The sequence below is a fragment of the Leopardus geoffroyi genome, chromosome A2, assembly GCF_018350155.1.
Source record: "Leopardus geoffroyi isolate Oge1 chromosome A2, O.geoffroyi_Oge1_pat1.0, whole genome shotgun sequence".
NCBI lineage: Eukaryota > Metazoa > Chordata > Mammalia > Carnivora > Felidae > Leopardus > Leopardus geoffroyi.
The window spans coordinates 125,474,017-125,500,491 of NC_059331.1; the positions used below are offsets into that span (position 1 = coordinate 125,474,017).

Below are 26,475 nucleotides of genomic sequence, written 5' to 3' on the forward strand. Positions count from 1 at the left end.
ATAGACACACCCCAAAGTAATGTTTTACCAGCTATCTGAGCATCCCTTAGCCCAGTCAAGTTGACACAAAACATCAACCACCACAGCAGTGATAAGTCTCAGAAGAAATTAAAAAGGAAGACTATGATGGAGAATGGCTTGTGGGGGTTGAGCAACTTAGACTGAGTGGGAGACTGCTTCCCTGGGGCATGTTTGAGTCATGATGGGAAAAACAAAAAAGAGTTTCCCAAGTAAAGATATGGAGAATCTACTGACAACCGCCTAGCCTATCTCCATTTCCATATGAATATATATGTATATAAGCGGATCACTCATTGTTTTGCCTCCTTGTATCTTTTTCTTACATGTTGTCTGGACTCGCAGTTTTTTAGGAACATTAGATTTAGCTCCCATACTGATGGCATTTACTGGGTTCATTTTTTTTAAAATTCATACTCCTAAAGGAGATAACCCGATTGGCCCAGCTCCTGCCTCCTCAATATGCTGACCACCCAATGAGTTCACTGCTCTTGGTCATATGCACCACTTTTAGTCTGCTCAGCAATGTAAGATGTGGAGATCTCATGTTCAGAACGGACTGTGCATTCAGCAGGATGGTACAGGTGAGCTGTTTTAGCTGAAGAGTGTTCTTGGGTGCAAGCACCATAATTGAAATATCTGAAGTAAGCACCTACTATGTGTCTGCTACCATATTAGAGACGAATAAGACATGAAGTTCACAAGTTCACATCTAGTGGGAGACTCTACATGGCATCGCTTTCAACACGAATATGTCTTGACCTCCCTAGTTGCCCCAGTGTCTTCTTTATACATTATTATCCTGTTCCCTCTTCCCTTTACTGCTTCTATGTCTGCATATCTATCCCATTCTACTAGAAATGGGATATTCCATGGTATAAGTGAATTGCCCAAAGTCAAGATCTTCTAACTTTTAGCCTAAGGCTATTTAAAGGGTAGTTTACAGACGTGCAACATTGCTTGGGACATGTGAGAAACACAAATTATTAGACTCACTGAATCAAGTTCATCAAGATATCAGACTTACTGAATTATGTTCCCTGGGGGTGGGGTCCAGGAATCTCTTTTACTACGCTCTCCAGGTGACTCAGTCACTGCCAAAGTTGGGGAATCATTGTTTTAGGCTACTCATCTTTGCCTACTCCACAATGCTGGGTATTAGTAAACTTTGGTTTGATCATTGTCCCAAACTGTCTCAGAAGAACTTCTTAAAAGATTTTGAGTGCTCTGTTCTGGGCCGTAAGGCATTCCATCACACCAGCCAATCAGCATCTGCATTGCCCTAAGCTGATGGTTCTCAGCTGGGGATGATTTTGTCCCACAGGGGACGATGTCCATAAACATTTTTGGTTGTCACAACTTGGGTGTGGGTGACACCACTGGCATCTAGTAAGCCAAGGCCAGAGATGCTGTAAGCATCCTATACAGTGCACAGGACGGCTCCTCACAACAAAAATTATCCAGCCAGGAATATCAATATTGTAGGGGGTGACAAACTCTGCCCTAGAGGATCCTAAACAATTGATAACCACGATGCCTCAAGATGACATTTTGACCTGTTTTTCTCCTCCTCCACTGCTCAAATTATTAATAGCCACTTGGAAATGGCTTAGTTTGCTTGCTAGGCAGAGAAGTGTTCTGATTTTGAACTTGATTCAGCAAAAGAAACTGCCACTTGATAGTGGAACCACAATATATCACTCCACAGGCTTCCATCGTCTTCCTCTTCTTTTTTTTTCTCAACATTTGGAATGTGTCAATAGCACTCCTATTAATAGTTCACATAGGCATGTTATACATTTAATAAAATGCATGGCCTTTGAAAGTCATAATGTCCCCACCAGGACTTGTATATGATACCATATAATTTTTCTTGAAACTGGGATCTGGCTTAGAGAATGACTTCAATTTGTTTTCCAGAAACATGTGACACAAATCACTATTTCACTGGCTCTGATCACCAGACCATTGCTGGCCAGCAATAAATGTTTCCCAGGCTATAAACATTTTACTACGGAAAGTTCTTATTTTTAAAAGCTATAAACTGAAACGGCGACCCTCGACAGGCAATGAAACTTACAACATTACTTGTTGAAGTTCTAATTTTTACTGTACTTTAGCAATAACACAAATAATTGGATTGAGAAAATATACGTTAAATAATGCCTGTCTTAGCATGGTCTTCCCCAAAGCAGAATCTGAGGTGAAGGTTTATGATGGATGAGTAGTTTTATCTGAGAATTTGATTGCAAGGGACGAGGAAGGGACGGGGGGAAGGAGGGAAATCTCACACAAGCCTGCACCAGAAGTTGGCCACCCAATGGACGACCGGTCACTTCATAGCATGAGTCCTTGGGAAAACCTATAAAATGTATCGCAGAATCATTGGATAAGCAAGGGGAAAGCTTTTGTGTGCTAGCTGCCGGTCTCATCAGTCAGGATTGTTTTACAAGATGTCTGCTTCCCCAAATATCATTTGTGAGTGGTAATTGTTCTAGAGATGCTGAAGGATAGGAACCGAGAGGGGCCTGAAACAAGAAAATATTAGGCCGCACCTGTAAGGAACTTGTGAAAAGCTATTCAGAACTTGTCCCTGTAGAGGCAGCTCTAACATACTCGAAGAGGTGAACAAGAGGTGTTTGGAACAGAAACCTTCAATGGTATATTTATTTATTTATTTTTAACGTTTATTTATTTTTGAGACAGAGGGAGACAGAGCCTGAATGGGGGAGGGTCAGAGAGAGGGAGTCACAGAATTTGAAACAGGCTTCAGGCTCTGAGCGGTCAGCACAGAGCCCGACGCGGGGCTCGAACTCGCGGACCGCGAAATAGTGACCTGAGCCGAAGTCGGCTGCTTAACCGACTGAGCCACCCAGGCGCCCCAAATTGCATATTTAAATTAGGTTGAGTTTGGGGCGCCTGGGTGGCTCAGTCGGTTAAGCGTCCGACTTCGGCTCAGGTACCATCTCGCAGTTCGTGAGTTCGAGCCCCACGTCGAGCTCTGTGCTGATAGCTCTGAGCCTGGAGCCTGCTTCGGATTCTGTGTCTCCCTCTCTCTCTATCCCTCTCCTGCTCACGCTCTGTCTCTCTCTCTCTCTCTCTCTCAAAAATAAATAAACATTAAAAAATTTTAAATTAGGTTGAGTCATATTACCCATACATGTGAAATAAATATATGATGAATATATATTTGTCTGAGGCATGTCCTATACATCCATATGTATCTATGTACTTATCAATATATACCCCTGTAAGTATAGGTACATGCATGGCACATACATACACATGGTACTCATATACATGTGCAAATATAATTAATAAGTATATAATTCAAATAAGTATTAAGGCACACATTAAATACTTACATAATATTTTATAATGATAATAGAGATTTTCAATATTTTTCTTACCTACAGCTTTGTGTTGCCTATGAAGTATGGTCACTCTCATTAATTTGAAGAGAATTACCATTTGACATTGAGATGTATGACTGTACTTCTTTTATTTTAGGTTTACTTATTTCCAGAGAGAGAGAGGGAGGGAGGGAGGGACAGCGAGGGAGAGAGAGAGAATTGCAAGCAGGGTCCGGCTCAGTGCAGAGCCCGACGCAGGGCTCAAACTCACAAACCATGAGGTCAAGACCTGAGCCTTCAAACCAAGAGTCAGACGTTTGACGGACTGAGCCTCCCAGGCACCCCTGGCTGTACTTCCTATTGGGAGTCCATGGCAAAGTGTGTCTTTCTAGGGGGTGTTATCTTCCTGTATTCTTTGGCTGAGATATTGAATATGGACTCTTCCTTCTGCTTAGAGTTAAAATCTGACTACTTCTGTTTAAACTCTGCCTATACAACACACTAGTTGTGACCCTGGGCAGGTTGTTTAACTTTTCTGGGCTCCAATTTCCTCACCAGTAAGATGGACACAATAATAGCACCTACTTCATGAGATTATTATGGGAACAAATGAGTTGAACTTGAAAATACTGAGGTTGGGCTTGGTTCATAGTAGTCGTTCCTAGCGTCTTAAGTAGTCATAGCTAATAAATGTTAGCATTAATTACTTTTACACGTGCATACCAAAACTGTGTGGAAGGAGATGGAAGAAAAGATAGGATGGAATTAGTTGGCCTTCTTTTCTTGGGTCATTTCCCACCAATAAGCAATCTCCAATATATTCGCAAGCTGAGCAAACACTTTAAATTGCGTGCCTTTTGTTTATTTGGTTTTTAAGTACTTTGCTTCTCCTAAGTTTTGTTCAGAGATAAGCTTGTAACGTGTTTTAGGGAGCATTTTGTGTGTCATTTGAGAATTGCTGAGTCAGACGAGGAAGTTACTGAATGGATCAGAGCCATTTAAAATAAAAATCCAAGAACTGTTAAAGACAAACATATGTTCAGTAACTCCTGATGAGTGGAGTGGAGCTCACACTTGCATCCATGCGGCCAGAGGACAGGGAAAGTGTCAGATAAGACAAATCAGAGATGTTCCCTACATACCTACTCATGCTAAGTCCTGTGCTAAGATAGTATGTGCAAAGCTAGGTAGGAGAGTTCCTAACACAAGGAACTCACAGCCTAGTAACCCTGCTACTTTGTGTTTACACAAAAAGTATAAAACAAGTATATGAACCAAATGTATATGAACCAAAATATATGAACCAAACCTAAAACCTGTTTTAGGTTTCAAATGAAACAAAATCAATCAATCAATCAGTAGATGTTTTGTCTAAGTGGTCTCAGTATCAATTTAGCCAAACGAATGACTTGTACGAAAATATGATCCAAGGAGGATTATATGGGGTTTCAGAACTCGTTCTTAGGAATGTCCTGGCTCCAGTTCATTATTAGACATAGAGGGCTACTGGGAGCCATATGTAGGCTATGCTCTGCTCCTACAGAGGAGGAACAATAGTCTAGTCTTAGTTCTCGAGAATGAAGGAGGATGTGAAGAAGATCCCAGAGGGGGATGGGAAAGAGGATTGAAACGGAGTAAAAGTTCTAGGGCCCTTACAACCGAAACACTTACATTCCGTCTGTCTGAGGCAAGAAACATCAAATTCACTGAGTACCTACTATGTGCCGGCTTGCTGACCTCTTTATACATTTCCAAAGTGAGATCTTTAACACTGCAGGAGGTTAAGTCAGCAATCTTTAAGAGATCGATAAGATAATACAATAAGTAGTCAGAGCGGAATTGTAACCCCTGCTTGCCCAACATTCACATCATGAGATTGCCTTTTCTGTAGGCGTGAAAGAGTGAACACCAGCTTGCCAAATACGCAACGGCCTTTTAGATCCAGCTGGTCGATGACAGGGTGAGGCCATCAGCAGTGACTTGGGGTCAGCCATTTTTTGAGCCCTGACACTGACAAAAAAATGCACTCGACGTACCATGAGCTTGACAGGGCACGCAAAACAGCTGAAACCAATTAGAGACATAAACTAGGATTTTCTGGCCAACTCCAAAATGAATAAATTGTATGCATAGCCATCCACAACTTGGAGTGGGAACCATTTATTGAATCAAGTAATTGCCTCTCAGTGTCTGTAGCAAGTTAACTACCTAAGGAAAATGAGACAAAAAACGCCCTGAATGAAATGCATCTGTTTATCCCATCAAGCAGACTTTTAATTGCAGCATGTCCCTCTGCCAAATCTCTTTGACATTTAAAGGTTGGTGGTCAAGTCTATACTTAAGACTCATGTTGACAAAAGCTTACATAAGACAAAGAAATGAACTACTAATGGTAAATAATGTTAAGAGAAAACAGAAGAGTGGGGATAAGGCAGTGCATATTCTCTCTGTCTTCTATATAATATTGGGCCAAGCCCACAATGCCTTCTTTCCAGAAGTACTGGGGAGGGAACAGAGATGTTTCATTGGAATCCTAGTCTGTCACTGCTCTGCAACCTTGGGGAGACCCTCAACCTCTCTGCTCCAACTTTCCTCATTCAGAGGTAATTAGCAGTCATTTGTACACTTTGTACACGGCAGAAATTTTTACGTGCATAACCTCATTTACTTACTGTATGCATTCTCCCACAAATTCTGTCACGATGATGATACTGTCCCTGCATTTCAGGTAAAGAAACTAAGGTTTAGAGAATTTTTTGCTCCAGGTTATGATGAGAACCCAGGTCAACCAACCTCAAATTCCATGCACTGCCCATCAGAGTGTGTTGGTTCTCGCCACTCTGATAAAATCCAGTTTTTCTCATTTCAAAGTAAGGAGCAATCAGCTGTTACGACTGTCCAAACTTGACTTTCTTCTTAGTGAACTTTGCTCCACCAGCATCAGTCAACTATTTTGATTTAACTCCCCCCACCACCACCACCATGATATGGAACATTACAGCCTTTGATTCTATGTTCTAAACTTTCTCTTTTTTTCCATTCTGCACCCCACGGCCTTAGTTCTGAGACTGTCTCCTAGATCTGTACAAGAGTCTTTCCTGGCCACTGCTCTTTCTACAACCCCCTCTAATCTATTCTCTTCATGCTGGTGACTGCTTGGCTTTCTGGATTAGGACTCTGTCTGCTGTGAGAAACCCTTGAATTACTTTCCTCCACCCTCCCAAGGCAGGTGTCACACAGCCACTTGTAATCTCCTCCCAGCCCCAACAATAAGTCAGCTGCCCCCAGTTCTCTAGGCATCCTGTGCTTCTCCATGCCCCTGGGTGGTCTGCCTGGAACCCTGGTGTCCCTTTATCCAAGAACGGACTTCATCCTTGAAATCTCAGCTAGTCCTCAGGATGTTCTTTCCCCTCGTTCTCCTCCTTACTAGCACCCCATCTCTCCTTCACGGATCTATTACAGGCCCATGATTGTCAATTCACAAGGGTTACAGCGAAGGGCTCCCTGAAACTGATAAACAAGGGAAGAAAAATGATTCTCTGGGAATTAGACCTCAAAACCAACACATAAAGGATCAAAGCAGCTAAGTGCAAAGTCATCTTAAGGAAACAAAATATTTCCCAAGCTTGGAAGATTAGGCTATAATAAATCTGAAACCCTAGGGGCAGGATTTGCTTCAGAATTCAGATTGTTTTTTGTGATACAAGACAGATACCACATGTTGTATAATATCCTTAGCATAATGCACCATGAACATTTTCAATATTTGTGTAATGGAAGTATGAGTCTCACACTAGGAACATAAATGAAGATTATAAATAGCTTCATGTTATTTCAGGTCATAGTCTCCCTAAACTTCCTACAACTTTTGTTTTTCAGAGATTTTGGTATTTCAGAATTGCGGATAATGGAATGCGGATGTGAACATCTCTAAAGAAAGAAAGACTCAATCATAGAGGGGAGAATTGAACCATGGAAGTGTAGAAAACGGAGAAGCGTGGAGAACATGTGAGCAGTGACCAGTCAAGCACTACCCAGCAAGAGGCAGGATTTACTATATTCTGATTCCATTGTCAAGGCCAGCGTTGTAAAAAGAAAGAAGTGCTGAGCTCTCTCAACTGAGATCACTAAACAGTTGGGTCATTTGAACAGTATTTTTCTACTCTTGTACTCCCCAAGCCACTGGACAATTATCAATCTTGGCATATATAAAATATCTGCAGAAGAGAATAATCTTTTCACAACCTTGGGTTCCTACTTCTGTAATAGGTATGTATGTGTATATACATAAATATATATGTATATGTTAAATTAATAATCTGACCCTGTGGTTTTACATATCAGTCCAGCCCTGGGAGATATATTCTTCCCTCTGTTTATTCATTTATTTGTCAAGTATGTACTAAGCGCCTTGATGAGCAGTTGACTCAAAGCCTAGCCTTGGACCACACACAGAAATCTGCTGATGTAATGGATGTGATTGCCCTGTGAGGTTTGCTAAGAGTCATGCTGCTGGCGTTTCCATAACATTTCAGGCTTAGCCTCCCTGGGTGGAGGCACCTGGGAAGTTTCTTCTGCTATTTAACTTTCTACAGTAATCACATTTATTTTCTTTATAATAGGTTAGTAATTATTTCCCAGTTTTCAAAGTGCAAGTAATGTTACTTTTTGTGAAATTGTCCTTAACTAATAATTGATTTGATCTTCACTTCTGCCTTCCCTGGACTGTCAAGAAAACAAAAGTCGAAACCTTATGTAGTCCACGGTGTCATTGTAGAGGGTTCAGGAGATGAGGGGAGGGGTTTGGCAGTCTGACTTCCAAACCCAAGAATTAAAGATCCCTGTTTGTTATCACTGTCACCACCATATAATGCCACCGTCCCTCTGACTTTTCATTGTCTCTCGGCTGACTGCCAAGGCTTGTGAGGTCCCACGCAGGAAGATGGGTTTCCATTAAGAACATTCTCATTCCTCTTATTTAGGAAGCCAAGTCTGGGACACCAAGTGCCCAGTCCTTGAAGAACCCACCCACTCACTAGCCATTTAGTCCAAAGTCTGTTAGACTGGATGGAAAAGAAGTTGTAATCTCCTTTGCTCATCTTAATGCTAAGGAGCTACTTTTCTTTGAAATCCTTAAAACACAAATTTCCCCACCTAGCACCCTTGGAAAAGAAATCCAAATTCTCTCAAGGGATCTAGAAGCCTCAAAGACTCAGGGAAATTTCTATATTCAAACATGATCTATTCTTTTCATGTCTTAGGGGAAATAAACCTGAAAAGAGTATTTAATTTATTTATTTGCCTGGAAATATTATTTCTATTTATGATCCCAGCAGGAAACATCTGGCATAGTCAAATCAGGATAATTTGAAGAAGACAATTAAAGAACTGTTTACAAAGGTATAGCCGGTATGTTGGGAAATTACAAGGTGCATTAGTTATTTATTGCTGCATAACAAATTGCCTCCCAAGCTAGAAGCTCAAAACAAGTATTTATTACCTCACAGTTTCTGTGGTCAGGAACTCAGGCACAGCTTAGGTAGTTATCTGCGGCTCAAGGTCTCTTGTGAGATTATAGTCAAGCTATTAGCTAGTACTGTGGTCTCATCTGAAAACTTGACTGGGGACAAACAGGTTCCTTTCAAACTCACATAGTTGTGGACAGGTCTTGCTTCCATGTCGTGACGGCATAAGGCTGTTCTGGGGCATAACAGTCGGCTTCCCCCAGGCATGTGATTCAAGTGAGAATGGCCAAGATACAATTCATAGCCTTTTCATAACTTCATCTCAAAAGTGTCATCTTAGCTCTCCTGTGTATTCTGGTAGAAGTGAGTCAATAAATCCAGCCCACATTTAAGAAGAGGGGATTATACAAGGGTGTGATTACTGGGAAACAGAATCCCTGGGAACCATCTTGGAGGCTGCCTACCCCAATGAATGGATTGTGAAGTCTTCCAGGGTTAGTTACAGATGAACTGTTTTCATCCCCAGGGCAAAGAGGCAAGGGTAGAGAGCAGTCTACACAACTTGGAAGGATAGTGTCGTGTGGAGAGGGCAGACTTGAGAGACACTGTGCCCTTGAGTCAACGGAACAGACATCTCCAGATGACCCCAGAGAGAGGAAGCAGAGGTAATAAATACCTTGACTTCTTTCTTTTCTCTCCTTCCATCTCTTGGTGGGCCACTAGACTAGCAGAACCCAATCAGATGCCATGAAGCAAGGGAGCACATTGATGCGGTCCATACAAGTCAGCCTGCCAGAGCAGAGAGTGCGTCTGGATGGGTAAATAGCAAATATTGTCACATTATGCTCTAGTAGCTGGCAAATTTCCCATCAGGGACTTTCACATTCTGGGGAATCTTTACTTAAAAGGTTCACTTGAAGGGCACCTGGGTGGCTCAGTGGGTTGAGTGTCCAACTCTTGATTTCGGCTCAGGTCATGATCTCAGGGTTCCTGCTCCGAGTTCCTGCTAAGTTTGAGCCCTGCATCTGGCTCCATACTGACAGTGTGGGGCCTGCTTGGGATTCTTTCTTTCTCCCTCTCTCTCTGGACCTCCCCCATGCTCGCTCACACACACACACACACACACACACACTCTCTCTCTCTCTCTCTCTCTAAATAAATAAATAAGCAAAAAAGGTTCATTTGAATTATTATTTGTTTTTTAAGCCTGATTGATCTTAACAACTACATTACAGATTTTTAGTCAGTGAGGAAAGGCTCACCTTTGTCTTTGAATACCCTGCATAACTTTGTGCCGAACAATGGCTCTTAAAAATCACCGCCATAGTATTTGAGAGCTGGAAAGATCCTTAGATATTATTTAGTAAACACTCATTTTAGGGATGAGAAAATTGCTGAGATGTTAACTAGATTGCTTAAGATCACACAATGCTAAGCCCACATGTCCCAACACTATCTATAATTTACTAATTCCTGAATAGTAATGATAATGACGATAACAAATTGCAAGTGCACAACATTTTCAAGTTTACAAAGAGCTTCCACCCACATCATCTTATTTGAATCTCACAATAATCCTGAGATACTGGGAAGGTAGATGTTATTATTTCCAATTTACGAGTAAGAAAGTGACCTACATAGATATTAGCTATTTTCAGCAGAGCAAAAAGTGATATAATAGGCATCAAAAACAATCCAGACACTTGAGGCTTTTGGGATTCACCTGTTCAGTCTCATCAGATAGATTCATCTCTTCTAATTGACTAAGGCTATGAAATGAGGGGCTGCTCATTGAGAACCCAAGGTTGGACCTTCCTATATGAAGATGGTAAGTGCAGACTGAGTAGATCTCAGGGAACATTCTAAGAAGAGAAAGGCAGTAAAGCAGCCCCACTAAGGGCCTTCCTTGTCTACCACTGAAGGAGCCGTTCCTGGGCTTCCTGGTGACATCCCTATAGCATTCTCCAAGAAATGGAGCTTCTATCTTTCAGGAGAATCTACACAATGAGCATTCACATAGGAAAAACCCAGGGGGCAAGAGGAGGGTCTTCGGTAGACTTGGGTAGACTAGGTGGAATGTGAAGCCTATACTACTTTGCTAGTTATTATTGCTATGTAACAATTCCCCAAACTTAGTAGGCTTTAAGACAACAACCCTTCATATTACAGCTCACAATTTCATGGGTCAAGAATTCAGTCAAAATTCTGCTGGGCTATTCTTTTGTTTCACATGGTCATGACAGGGCTGCTCCAGTGACATTCAGCTGGTCTGGTCGGGAAGAGTCAAGAGACTTCAGTCACACAGCAAGGGTTTTGGTGAGGGTGTCTTGAAAGCTTAGCTCACCTCTGCCTCTCTGTAGCTTCGGGGCCCTCTAGATTTCTCCAGTAGGGTAGTTGAGTTTTATACATGCCCACTCAGCTTCTGAAGACTTAGAAAGCAGTTTTAGCCTTTTCTTCAAGGCTAGCTCCAGAACTGACGTAGCATTAGTTTGGCTGTCCAGTTTTGGTCAGTGAAGTCAAGGAGTGGTTCAACAGATCTTACCACTTGGTGGGAAAAGAGACAAAGGTTTATTGCCATCTTTAATCTAGCATAATTCTCACACAAACTTCTCTCATTTCCTCACTGTTTTTCATGCTTACTCCCCATTACAATGTTTTTACAATTATAATCTGAAGGAAATATTAAGGACATGGGCTGGAGGTAGTTTTCAACCTGGGGAACATATATTTGATGATGCAAATTGCAACATCACTTGGGGAGACAGGTTGGGATCATTGATCTCTGTAGTGTGACTGGCATGTGTCTTGCTTCACCAACCTGGGTTTAAATGACAGAATGTATTCATAACATTAAATAAGGTGTTCTTGATTCTCCTAACCCTCTACTTGTCTTGCAATTGTTTACAGATTTCTCCCTCCCAGATATATTTTTTTAATTTTTTAAGGTTTTATTTATTTTTGAGACAGAGAGAGACAGAGCATGAGCAGGGGAGGAGCAGAGAGAGAAAGGGAGACACAGAATCCGAAGCAGGCTCCAGGCCCTGAGCCATCAGCACAGAGCCTGATGCGGGGCTCGAACTCACGGACTGTGAGATCATGACCTGAGCTGAAGTCGGACGCTTACCCAACTGAGTCACCCAGGCGCCCCCCTCCCAGATATTTTAAGAGTCCCCAGGCCTGCTTCCCTATGTTTGATGCTCACATCTCTGTGCCAGGAGCTGGGGTTTGTCCCTCTGAAGAGGATTCTGCAGGAGAAGCTACTGCTGCTCTGTCTCTGGTCTCAGTTCTTATTCACCTCCATTTGCCACCTGCCATGGCATCTTGGGACACATTATTAAGGAAATTCATTGCTATCATTTCAATTCCCATGGTGCTGTGAGAGAATGATCCTCCCTCTCCAAGTGCAAAGGACAAAGATTCCTCATTTTTTATTCTCATACAAGTTGGGTCCCACTGAGAAGTTGCCCAAGTGCCCAGTATTGTCATACATTTTATTCACCTACACAGAGCCAGGTACCGCAGAGTCACTCAGGTAGCCAGGGAAGCTGGCATTGGATAAGTTCCAGCACCTGCCTGGCCACATGTCATATCTAGATCCCCAATCCAGCCCTTTGCTTAGACAATTGTGCTACCTATGGGACAAAGTATAAATCTCCCTTTTTCTTATGGTATCTTCTCTCCCAGGGTTGCCATGGGCCAGCTTCTGGATTCTGCTAGAACTGGCCATCCCCACTTTCCTGTTTCCCTCCCTGTAATTTACCATGTAGGTCTCCATGCGTTCATAGGGTTCCTGACCTTTTTTTCTTTAGTTCTCCCTGGGGACTTCTCTCAGGCCCTTAATAAATGTAAACAGATACATGATATGTGTATGCATGTTTGGGGGTGAGATGTAGGGTCTAAACCTTTTTAACAGAAGCATCTTTGCTCCAGTGCCTGTCACCCAAGAACTCTGGATTCTTGGGTTCTAGTCAAACCATATATTTCCCTATTTTCTCTGCCTTCCCCTTGCCTACAAATTTGGGAGAAAAACAAATTCCGAAAATATCCCAGGTGTACAGATGTGCTCTTTCCTCTTTATCCCTCAAGGGACTAAACCAAATTGGCTGTCCCCCTGAGTCAATTCTGATTGGTTGGTTATGAACACAGATGGGCCCCTTTTGCTGCTTCTGCCCAGCCTGGGGTGGAGAAAGGGGTACAGGGGAGGAATTGTAGTATTAGGAGCTACCACCACATCTAAGCATAATCACAGCACCTTGGGGTCCAGAGAACGTGCCGAGAATGTGCCAAGAACATGAGTTAGCAGGTGAGCTTGGCCCCTGTTACTTCTCTCCCACACATGGAGAGAGCATGAGAAGGGGCCCTAGCACACTGTAAACAGGCTTCTAATGCCAGTAGCCTGATAAATTTTATAAATAAAACCAGAGAATTCTGATTATGCATGAATCATCTGCATCTGATTTGTTTCATCAATATGTCAGTCCATGAGTTAGCTTTCCACGTTTTCGAGCTTTCGTAGCACTGTAAATGCACTCAGTATCAGAAACTCTGGCATTCAGCACCCCACGTCCCTTTTGCCTTGTGTTTATTTTGGTATCTTGCCCCAGCAACATCCTCTCTCACCTACGGGTCACTCAGCCTTGTGCAAACATCCCATCTTGGAAGCAAACTAGATTCTGCAGAACTCCCCGGCCGGAAAGGAAGGAAAGAAGGGGAAGCTGGTGGTAGTTTGAAAAGAAATACAAAGGTCTTTAAAACAACCTTGCCATAGCCCTCCTCGAAACCCCCTACTGTCCACTTGCTGAATATTCATTCCCTAGTAGGTTCCAATGAAACTTACCAATGTTGTTTTTACTTTTTTAGAAACAAAACAAATTATGTTCTTCTTTGTTATCAATACATGTTTGCAACAGGAATTGTGGGATTTCCAGACAAGCAAATGGAAAATGAAGAAAATATCAATATATAAATTTTATTAACATTTTGGTAAATGTTCTTCCATGTTTTTTCTATGTAAATAACTATGAGTACATATGTTCCACACGATATACGTTTTGTAATGAGCCTTTTCATTTGATAGACTGCCTGAGTATCTTGTGTTTATATAAATAATCTTTAAGATCATCATTTAAAATTGATGTATAGTATTTCATTTTATGAAATAAATACACCATTTATAATCACCATAGATTATTTCACTACTTACGTACTGATAAAAATTTAGGTTGTTTTTATTTTTATACTCTTAAAAAATCCTATGTGGAAAATGTTTATAAATACATCTAAAAATACATGCATCCATTTTTTCTTAAAATTAACCCCAGTTTCTTAAAACTCCTACCTGTGCTACTATTGAGTCCTAGAGTTTGCACATTTTTAGGAATTTTGATATGTAGTCTGAGTTCCCCTTAAAAGCAGGTTCTGTTTTTTTCTTAGGTAATAATAGTATATACAATGCTCACATGGGCTTAAGGAACTTGATAGCAGTTATCAAACGGGTTCTCTTGCACAAATATCTCTTTAACAATGCTTGAAGAGACTCTTTAACTTTAGGAATTTATAATAGAACAAAAAGATTAATTGCCAGAGTGGGACTCATATGAAGTTTACTATAGCAATTAAGCAGAGTCATGCAAATTAAGAGAGATGTATTTTTAAATATTTATATTTATTTTAATCTTATAATGATAATATATGATTACTGTAGAAGAATATTTTATGTATACAGGAAATTATATTAAATTTATTCATCAGCCCATCATGCCTAGAAGACCGCTGTTCAGATCAGATACATGAACTACACATCTTTTATATTTAGCCTTCTATTTTGCTCTTTTTCATTCAATGCTTTAGCAGTAGCATTTTGTCACATCGTCAACTCCATTTGAAAACATGCCGTTGATTGCCAGAAATCATATAAAAACGACTCTATGGAAAATATCATAATTAAAAAAATCTTTCTCTTACTCTTGGACATCAGGAATGTCTAGAAATTTATCATAAATATCGCTGGGATGAACATCTTCGTACACTGGTCTTTTTTCTGGTCTATGATTATAGCTTTCACATTGGGTGAAATTATAGGATCAAAGGCATGCTGTTTTAAAAATCTCTTGAAATACTCATTTAAATTTTTTTTCAGAAAGGTATTACTAATTCACTAAATTGCTTTCCAACAAGGTTTGATCAATTTATACTCCCAACCTCACTGGTGGGTCAACCGCACACAGTTAAATACCCTTGAACTCGTAAATCCAGTACCTCTGCTAGCAAAAAAAAAAAAAAAAAAAGAATTTTGTTTTAATTAGTATTTTTTATTCATACGGATATTGAAAATTTATTTCAAATAAATGTTTCTTTTAAATTATTGGTCAGATTTTTGGCATATAAGCAAATACAATGATCAGTCATATACCCATTGTTTAGATTCAACAATGGCCAACACTTTATCCTTATGTGCTTTATCTACTCTCATGAATGTTCCAAGGTCCTTCATCACAATTCCCCATTAGCCTGAGTTCAGGGCCACCAGATCTCAAGGCTGTCTGCAACGTTTTCCTAGCCAGGTGTGACCGTCTCCTTCTGGGGGATGCCTGGTTGATACGTATGACACGTTCAACCTCCTTCTATGTAGTCCCTGTCCAACTGGATACTGAGGGGAGTGCTCTGGAGTAGTCTGTGCTGTTTTTGGATTTATTTCCCAGCCTCAACGTCAACTGACCTGTGGTTTCAGCATCCTCGTCATGCTGTAGAAGCGGGCCCTGCATGACTCTATTTGTTCTCAATGTTGATTTTTCAAGAATGTGAGAAAAGGTCAAAATTTAAGCAGCCACTATTTTCCTATGAGAACCTGGAAACTAAGATCTTTTTACTGGTTCTTAAACGTCCTTTGCACATGAAGAGGATTGGCCAGACGTAACAAATAGGATTGTGCTTATTGTCTCCTTTTACATTTTGCTAAAATTTTAAGCCATCAGCTTTTTAAATGTTTATGTCAAATTAATGAGCACTTTTTTTTGTGACATTTTCCAATTTTTACATTGTGGGAGTAAGCATTTCCTATTCAGAGATTGCATAAATATTTGGCTGTAGTATCTGCTGATTTTTATCTATCTGTATTATTTGCAATCATTTAAAGTATCTGCAGTACGTTTGGTCTACAGAGCAGAGTGATAATCTTTAGAGTTTTTTTTCCCCAAGTAGGTATTTTTTCACACACTTGTAAAATAAACAATTGTTTCTTCAGTGACTTATGATAATCTTTTTACTGTATATGAAGTTCTTATCAATGTGTATCAGGTCTATTTCAGGGACATGCATTGTGTTGCAAAGTTATTGATTATGGCATTGTTTATAATAGTGTAAAGGGGGGGGACTTTGGTTTTAGCTAAGTAATTATGTTATAGATACATAAAGTTAATACTCTATTACAGTTGGTTTGCACACTCAGGAGTTCTTTGGTGCAATCTGAAACTGGTCCGGATGCAGAGGGCAATCTCCCCAATTGCCTGGGCCCAGCTTGCAGTCGGTCAGTCAGAGCTCGTATCCTCTCCGTTACTTCCTCCCATAGTTACAAAGGTGATGTTATTGAAGCATATGTACTGATATAGAAAGTTGTTTGCATTATATTGTCAGAGAACAAATGTAGGTTTTATATTCATGTCTACATGTCTGTAGGTATAACTATAAATTTTAAAACATTTATTTTTGAATATTAATACACACTGGCAAATATCTGGAAGAATACTTCCACATTGAAACTATTAGGATCTTTGAGTGTTGAAGTTCTGGTTAGAATATTATTTCCTTTTGCTTATTCATCTGTATTTCTTGATTTTTTCTAAACAAATATGCAATACTCTGAAAACAATCTTATTTTGATTTCAGTTGCTTACATTTAAATGGATTAACATTTTGTTTAAGTTTTATTCCAGTTTATAGGATTAGATTTTGCTTTTGACATTTTAATAAATCACATTTAATTAATCTCTGAATCCAAGGGAGGGTTTTTATCTAAGGGCTATTTTTTTTTGTTTAACAGTAGAGTCATTATGGTAATGAGAAGTGGTAATTCGTGATGAAATCATCTATTTTATAGCCCTATCTTGGTTGATGTATCCTCACCACTTTCAAGTGAAATAGACACAGACCATCAACTGCCCATGGGTTTGGGGTGATTTGACTCCTATGGAGTTTTCTGGTAAGCCCGGTGCTGGCCTCTTGACTTCCTCACAGGACAGGCACCCAGTTTTCTGATTGCAACAAGTTCCTTTTTTTGGATTTCTTTTCTTTTCTTTTTTTTTTTTTTTTAATCTATTTCTCTATCTGTGGAGGCATCTTTTGAAGAATATTTTTTGAAGGTAAATCCCTGCATAGGCTAAGACTATCCTGTCATCTTCACCTAAGAAAAAGAAACTTAGTTATGTAAATACTTCTTCAGACACAACCTTTCTCCTTCAAAGTTCTGTAGCCGCTGTAGTATTGTCTTCCAGTGAGGTTGGCTCTGTTTTTAGAAAACCTGTAATTTCTGCCTGGAAGCTCCTAAGAGTTTTTAAAATTACTCCCTTAAAAAAATTTTTTTTTATGTTTATTCATTTTTGAAAGACAGAGAGAGACAGAACAAGCAGGGGTGGGGCAGAGAGAGAGGAGGACACAGAATCTGAAGCAGGCTCCAGGCTCTGAGCTGTCTGTCAGCACAGAGCCTGATGCAGGGCTCGAATTCACAAACCGTGAGATCATGACCTGAGCTGAAGTTGGATGCTCAACCTACTGAGCCACCCAGGCGCCTCTAAAATTACTCTATTTTATTCAAATACTCGGCTAGTATATATTTAGGCGTGCATCTATTTTCTTCAGTTTAGTCTGGTACATGCTTACTACTTTCTGTTTGCATATAACAGAATTGGAATTTGGGGGGGGGAGGTTCTTTTTCTTGATTAATTTTGTCTAATTATGTGCTTATTGCTTCTTTTGCAATGTCCTGCTTAGATCCTGAATTAACACCTATAAGTCTATATAGAATCTGTGGTTTTTGTTGGCTGCGGTTACTTTCATTGGTTTTGTCTTCCACTTGGGATCTTACCACTTTCCTTGCTTTGTCCTTCCTGCATTCTTAGAGAACAGTTCCGGCTGTCTTCTGTTTCAACGATTACCTTGTCCTCAGTATCAATTCTACCCTCTACTAGCTGTAATGGTGCTTTTACGGCTTCCTGCTACATATTTACTTCTCTGCCATTAATTCTTTATAGGATCCAGCTCATTTTTCCTACATACTTCATTGCATTTTAATCTTACTGTGTGGCTTTTTAACCTCTCTTTTCATATGACTGTTTTCACTGAAGTCAAGGTTTTTCGATAATATTGAGGAGGTGAAACTTTCCCCCATTCCCATTCTGGTTCCAGTGAGGAATCACATGAGGGATTTTCTCTTAAGTCTTTAGAATGAATTCTGCGTTTTCCTTTTACTGCTTTTTGTTTGTTTGTTTGCTGGTAAGCTCCATTTTTCTGTGGTTAATTTACTCATGCTTGTATATGAGGCTTATCCCCTCTTGGAGCTTCCTGCAGAGAGGGTAATTGTTCTTAGCCCTAGCATCTGTTTGCTTACGTGCTACTTGCATACTGCCCTTGGTTCTACTGCTGGATGGAAGACTGATGGCCCAGTTTCTAGTCTAATTCCTGATATCCAGCTGTCTTTGTGTTTTATAGTAGTTCTAAAATGAGGTGAAAAATTCTTCTAGACCACAAATTATAAATAGTTACACCATAGGCTACAGAGATGTGTTATTGGATTAGCACAGTATTTTCGGTTTGTTCTATTTAAAAATATTTGACATCTTTTAAACTTGTTTTATTGTGGTATAGCTGGTGCAAAGGGTGCATACCTTAAGGGCACAACTTTTTGGATTTTGACATTTAGGTATACCTGCTTCATCACTACCCAGACTTCTCTCGTCGGCAGGAACCTTTGATCTGACATTTTTCTTTGTCAGTTTTTTGCCTGATCTTGAACTTCATGAAACTGGACTCATATAGCATGTCCACTTTTGTGTCTGGCTCCTTTAATTCATCATTATGACTGGGAGATTCACCAGTGTCGGAACATATAAAAATAGTGTGTTCTTTTTATTTTATTGTTGTGTAATATTTTGTATGGATATATCACAATTTATTTATCTCTCCTACTGCTGATAGGCATTTAGATTGTTTCCAAATGGTGCTCTTATGAAAAAAGATGCTATGAACATTCTTGTACACGTCTCTTGTTTGATTTACCTCTCATTTCTTTTGAGTATAGACTTGGGAGAATTGCTGGATTGAGAGTAGGTGAGCACAGTAAATTATTTTTTAATACAACTTACTATTTTGAGATAATTACAGATCCAGATGCATTTGTAAGAAGTAATAGAGAGAAATCCTAAATACACTTTTGCCCAGCTTCCCCCAATGGTAACACATTCCAAAAGTATAATACCACAACAGGGATATTGTCACTGACACAGTCAAGATACAGAAAATTTCTGTCACTGCAACGATTCCTCATGTTGCCCTTTGTAACTACAGCAACTTCCCTTCCTAACCTCCCAGAACTATTAATCTGCATTGCTATAATTTTGTGACTTTGAGAATATTATATTAAAGGGTATATAACCTATTAGGACTGGCATGTTTTAATTCAGCATAATTCTCCAGAGATTCATCCAAGTGGTTGTGCTTATGAATAATTTGTCCCCTTTTTACTGCTGAGAAGTACTCCTTGGTATGGAAGTCCCGTAGTTCATTAGTCATTCACTCATTGAAGGACATCTGGGTTGTTTCCAATTTCTGGCTATTATCAATAAAGCTGTTATGAACATTTGTATACAGGTTTTTGGGTGAACATAAGATTTATTTCTCCGGGACAAATGCCCAGTAGTACAATCACGGGGTCATATGGTACTTGCATGTTTAGTTTACGAAGAAACTGCCAAACTATTTTCCATAGTAGTCGTGTCATTTTACATTCTCATCAGCAATGCATGAGTGATCTAATTTCTGCACATCCTTGCCAGCATTTGATGCTGTCATTATTTTTTATTTGATCTATTCTGGTAGACGTTTAGCAATATCTCATTGTGGTTTTAATGTGAATTTCCCTAATGGCTAATGACATTGAACATCTTTTCATGTGCTTCTGTGCCATCTGCACATCCTCTTCAGTGAGATGTCCTTTCATGTTTTTTGGCCATTTTCTAATGGGACTGTTTTTCATATTGTTGCTGTTGTTTGAGAATTCTAAATGCTAGTCCTTTCTCATATATATGGCTTGCAAATATTTTATCCCGCTCTGTGACTTATCTTTTTATCCTCTTAGCAGGGAACTTCACAGAGCAAGAGTTGTTAATATTAATAAAGCCTGATTTACGGATTTTCCCGATGGATCATGCTTTTGGTGTCAAGTCAAATAATTATTTGCCTAGCCCTAGGTCATGATGAAAAATTTTATCCTACTTGTAAATAAAAATTTTACATTTTACGCTTATATCAGTGATTCATTTTGAGTTAATTTTTGTATTAGGTGTGAGCTGTAGATAGAACCTAAATTTGTCACCTAAGGATGTCCCAACAGCTCCGTAATATTTATTTAGAAATTATCATTCCTTGGCTAGAATTAACAACACAAGAAACAACAGGTGTTGATGAGGATGCAGAGAAAGGGGAACCCTCTTGCACTACTGGTGGGAATGCAAACTGGTGCAGCCTCTCTGGAGAACAGTATGGAGGTTCCTCAGGAAACTAAAAATAGAACTACCCTACAATCCAGCAATTGGGCTATTATGTATTTACCAAAAGGATACAAAAATACAGATTCAGAGGGGGCACACGCACCCTAATGTTTATAGCAGCATTATCAACAATAGCCAAACTAGGGAGAGAGCCCAAATGTCCACTGAATGATGAATAGATAAAGGAGATGTGGTATATATACACAATGGAATATTACTCAAGCATCAAAAAGAATAAAATCTTACATTTGCAATGACATGGATAGAGCTAGAATGTATTGTGCTGAGTGAAATAAGTCAGGCAGAGAAAGACAAACAGCATATGATTTCCCTCATATGTGTAATTCAAAAAACAAAAAAAGATGAACACATGATAAAGGGCAGAATCAAGAGAAGAAAGGGAAACAAACCACAAGAGGCTCTTAATGATAGAGAACAAGCAATGGGTTGACAGAGGGAGATGGGTGCGAGATGGTCTAAATGGGTGATGAGCTCTAAGGAGAGCACTTATGATGAGCACTGGGTGTTGCATGGAAGTGATGAATCACTGAATTCTACTCCTGAAACCGAACCAATATTGCACTGTATGTTAACTGACTACAATTTCAAAAATAAAATAAACTGAAACCTTGAAAAAAATAAAAAAAATAAAAATAACAATTATCATTCCTCCATCCAATTGCTTTTGCAACTTTGTTAAAAGCCTATTGAAAATATTTTCTAAGTTCTTTATTCTGTTGTGCTGACCTATGTGTCCATTCTTTTGTCAACATCGTGCTGTCTTGATTATTCCAGCTATAGCAGGTCTTGAATTAGGTAGACCGATTCCTCTTCTGTTCTTCTTTTTCAAAAATTTTTAAGCTATTCTACTCCTTTGGTCATTCTATATAAATTTTAGAATAATACTGTCCATATCTACAAAAAGACTTGTTGGGATTTGGATATGAATGACATTAAACCTATGTATCACTTAGAGGGAAATTGACATCTTTGCTACATTGAGTCTTCTAACCATGGCCATTTCCATTTCTCCATTTATTTAGCTTTTTTAAAAAAATTCTTTCACTAACATTTTATAAATTTTAGTATGTAAGTCCTGTACATGCTTTATTAGATTTACACCTAAGTATTTCGTTTTTTTAGATATCATAGTGAATAGTATTATATTTTTAATTTCAATGTCCAACACACTTGTTTGTTTATCTCTCCCTTTTTCTTAAATGTTTACTTATTTTGAGAGACAGAGAGAGCACAGGGGAGGGGCAAAGAGAGAGGGATAGAGAGAGAATCCCAAGCAGGCCCACTATCATGGAGCCCTATGTGGGGCTTGATCCCATGACTGTGGGATCATGACCTGAGCCAGAATCAAGACTTGGACACTCAACCAACTAAGCCGCCCAGGTGCCCCTGTTTTTCCTTTCCCTTTTTATCTGGTTTATTGAAATATAATTAACAAATGCCACTATATTAGTTTAAGATGTACATCTTGATTTGATATATGTACATATTGTTAAGTGATTACCACAATAAAGTTAGTTAACATCCATCACTTCACATAGTTATGATTTTTTTTATTGTGATGAGAACTTCTAAGATCTGCTCTCTTAGTAACTTTTCTTTTTTTTTTTTTAATTTTTTTTTTCTTAGTAACTTTTCAAACATAGAATATTGTGTGGCTAATTATAGTCATTATGGTATACATTATATCCCCAGAACTTATTTATCTTATAAATGGAAGTGTGTACCTTTTGACCACCTTTACCTTTTTCCCCCATCCCTTACCCCCTTACCCTTGGCAACCACCAATCTGATCTCTGTTACTATGAGGGTTTTTTTTTTCACTTCTACATATAAGTGAGATTATGCAGTATTTGTCTTTTTCTGCCTGACTTATTTCACTTAACATAATGCCCTCGAGGTCCCTCCACGTTGGTGCAAGTGGCAGGATTTTCTTCTTTTCTATGTGACTGAATATACATATACACACATATATGCCACATTATCTTTAGCCATTCATCTGTCAATAGACACTTAAGTTGTTTACATGTTTTGATTATTGTAAATAATGCTGTAGTGAATGTGGAGGTGCAGAAATCTCTCTGAGATAGCAATTTCATTACCTTTGGATATATACCCAGAAGTGGTATTACTGGATCATATGGCAGTTCTACTTTTCAGTTTTCGAGGAACCTCTATACTGTTTCTTATAGTGGGGGCACCAATTGACATTCCCATCAATAGTGCACAAGGGTTCCCTTTTCTCCACATCCCTGCCTTGTTATTTTTTATCTTTTTTGATAATAGCCATTCAAACATGGGAGGTGATGTCTGCATTTCCTTGATGATTGGTGATGTTGAACAGCTTTTTATGTGCCTATTGGCCATTTGTATCTTTTTTGGAAAATGAAATTTTCAAGTTTATTTATTTTGACACGGAGAGAGAGAGAATAAGAGAAAATCCCAAGCAGGCTCCCAGTTGTTAGCGTGGAGTGATCACAGGGCTCAGTCCCATGAACCATGAGATCATGACCTGAACCAAAATTAATAGTTGGGCGCTCAACTGACAGTCACCCAGGAACCCCTCTTCTGCTCATTTTAAACTGGATTGCTTCTTCTTCTTCTTCTTCTTCTTCTTCTTCTTTATTTTTGGATTGCTTATTATTCTTATTGTTTGCTATTGAGTTGCATGAGTTCTTCACACATTTTGGATATTAACTCCTTGTAAGATATATGATTTGCAAATATTTTCTCCTATTTGCTATGCTGCCTTTTCATTTTGTTGATGGTTTCCTTTGCTGTGCAAAACCTTTTTAATCTGATGTATACTACCATGTGTTTATTTTTGTATCTGTTGCCTGCTTTTGTTGTCAAATGTAAAAAAAAAAAAAAAAGTCATTGCCAAGACCAATGTCAAGGAGCTTACCCTCTATGTTTTCTTCCAAGAGTTTATGGTTTCAGGCTTTACATTCAAGTCTTTAATCCATTTTGAGTTTATTTTGTGTATGGTATAATATAGGAGTTCAGTTTCATTGTTTTGCACCTGACTGTCCAGTTTTTCCACTGTCCCTTTTCCATTGTACATTCTTGACTCCTTTGTCATAATTGAACTGACCATACAGGCGTGAGTTTATTTCTGGACTCTATTTTGTTCCATTGATCTATGTATCTGTTCTTATGCCAATAACATACTGTTTTGATTGCTAGAGTTTTGTAATATAGTTTGAAATTAATAAGTATGATGACTCCAGCCTAGTTGTTCTTTTTCAAGATTGCTGTGGCTTTTTTATTTCATTTGTGGTTCCATACAAGTTTTAGGATTGTTTGTTCCATTTCTGTGAAAAATGACATAGGAATTTTGATAGGCATTTCAATGAATCTGTAAATTGCTTTGGGTAATATGGACATTTTTTACAATATTCGTTCTTCTGATCCATGAGCATGGAACATCTTTTCATTTCTTTGTGTCTTCATCAGTTTCTTTCATCAATGTCTTTTGGTGTGTCTTACAGCACATTTGTTTTTAAAAATTGAATTTGTGTTGGGGCACCTGGGTGGCTCAGTGGGTTAAGCGTTTGACTTCAGCTCAGGTCATCATCTCACTGTGAATTTGAGCCCCACATCAGGGTCTGCTGTCAGCACAGAACCCATTTCAGATCCTCTGTCCCCCTCTCTCTCTGCCCCACTCCCACTCACGCACATGTGCCAGCTCTCTATCTCTGTCAAAATAAATCAACATTAAAAAAATTGAATTTGTGTTTGTGGTCTTGTATGATCTAGTTTGCCACACTTCTCATCACTTCCCACCTAGGCCATGAGGATGTTTTTCCTACATTAATTGTATGAATCTCTGATAATTTCAACAGAAAAAAATCCTGAAAAATCTAAAATCCCAGAATAGCCCTAGTAGCAGATTTTTTTCTGTTTCTTTCACCACCTACTTCACTTTAACTTGAGAGAATGTAATCTCCAGGATTTAGCCCAAGAACTTCAGATAATAGAATTAGTATTCAATTTAAGCCTCACTTTTATTTTTAGAGTTTTCTTTCATTTGTCAGCAAAAAATGTCTGAAGGGGTCAGGTGTGTGCATAGATTTTCTTATGCATATGAGTGTCTAGTTATTCCAGCACTGGTTGTTAAACAACTGTCTTTCCTTCATTGTATTGCTTTTGCTCCTTTGTCAAAGATCAGCTGACTATATTTATGTGGGTCTATTTCTGGGCTATTTTGTTCCATTGATATATTTGCCTATTCTTTTGCAGTGCCACCATGTCTTGGTTTCTACAGCTTTTCAGTAAGTTTTGAAGATACATAGTGTTTGTTCTGACTGTTCTTCTTCAATATTCTGTTGACTATTCTAGGTTTTGTCTTTTTATACGTACTTTGGAACAAATTTGTCAATTTATACAAAATAATTTACTGGAATTTTTATTGGGATTGCTTTGAAACTGCAGATCCATTTGGGATGAGCTGACATCTTGACAATATTGAGTTTTCCTATCCATGACCATGGGCTATTTCTCTAGCTTTTAAGTTCTTTGATATCTTTCATCATAGTTTTGTAGTTTTCCTTATATAATATATATTTTGTTAGATTTATATTTGAGTGTTTCTTTCTCTCTCTCTCGCTCTCTTTTATTTTTCTTTTCTTTTGGTGCTATAATAAGTGGTATCATGTTTCTAATGTCAAATTCCATTTGTTCTTTGCTGGTATATGGGAAAAAAATTAACCTGTTATATTAATCTTTTATCCTTCTAGTTTGCTATACCTGAGAACTAGTTCCAGGAGTTTTTTGTTGATTTTTTGGGGTTTTCCATATGGACAACAGTGTCATTTGTGAAAAAAGTTTTATTTCTTCCTTCTCAACTGTATACCTTTTATTTCCTTTTCTTGTCATATTGTATTAGCTAGGACTTCTAGTAGTGTTTAAAATCAGGATGAGAGGAGATATCCTTGCCTTGTTCTTGAGTTGAGTGGGAAAGCTTTCAGCTTCTCATCATTAAGTATGATATTAGGTTTCTTGTAGATATTCTTTATCAAGGTGAAGAAGTTCCTCTCTATTCCTAATTTACAGAGTTTTTTTTTTTTTATCATGAATTAGTGTTGATTTTGTCAAATGCTTTTCTGCATCTGTTGATATGATCATGTAATTTGTCTTCCTGAGGTAGTGGATTACATTAATTGATTTTTGAATATTGAACCAGTCTTGCATACTTAGAATGAATGCCATTTAGTTGTGGTGTATAATTCTCTTCACCATTGTTGGATCTAATTTTATTAAGGATTTTTGCATCTATTTCATGAGAGATATTATTGTGTAGTTTTATTTTCCTGTAATGTCTTTGTCTAGTTTTGGTATTAGGGTGATGCTGGCCTCAAAGAAGGAGTTAAGAAGTACTCTCCCTGCTTCTATCTTCATGTAGAGATCATAGATAATTAGTATAATTTCTTCCTTAAATGTCTAGTAGAATCAACCAGTGGTGCTTTCTGTTTTGGAAAGTAATTAATTACGGATTCAATGTCTTTAATAGATGTAGATGTATTCAGATCATATGATTCTTGTGTGAGTTTTAGCAGATTGTGTCTTTCAAGTATTTGGTCCATTTCATCTAGATTAATAAATTCACGGGCAGAGAGTTGTTAAGAGTATTCCTTGATTGTCTTTTTAAAGTCTACAAGATATGTAGTAATATTCCCTCTTTCATTTCTGATTTTATTGATTTGGGTTTTGTCTCTTTTTTCTTCTTATTTAGCCTGGCTAGAGACTTCTCAATTTTACTGATCTTTTTCAAAGGATCAACTTTTGGTTTCCTATTTTTAATGCCATTGGTGGTGGTTTGAATTTTTATTACTTATTTTCTTCTGCTCACTTTGGAGTTAA

General features: G+C 38.6%; 1 long non-coding RNA gene across 10 annotated transcripts in view; it reads left to right on the forward strand.

Annotated features, from left to right (window-relative positions):
* Positions 1-26,475, forward strand: part of LOC123606682 — an 80,510-nt gene that overhangs the window by 47,522 nt on the left and 6,513 nt on the right. For 3 of the 10 annotated variants that reach the window (XR_006716436.1, XR_006716439.1, XR_006716441.1), the window contains 2 exons: positions 7,251-7,640; positions 9,363-9,815. This is a non-coding gene — a long non-coding RNA (uncharacterized LOC123606682). Of the gene's footprint in view, positions 1-7,250; positions 7,641-8,704; positions 8,781-9,362; positions 9,819-16,266; positions 17,441-26,475 lie in introns of those variants that run through there. The other 7 variants (XR_006716442.1, XR_006716443.1, XR_006716437.1 and 4 more) reach the window with 7 other exon arrangements.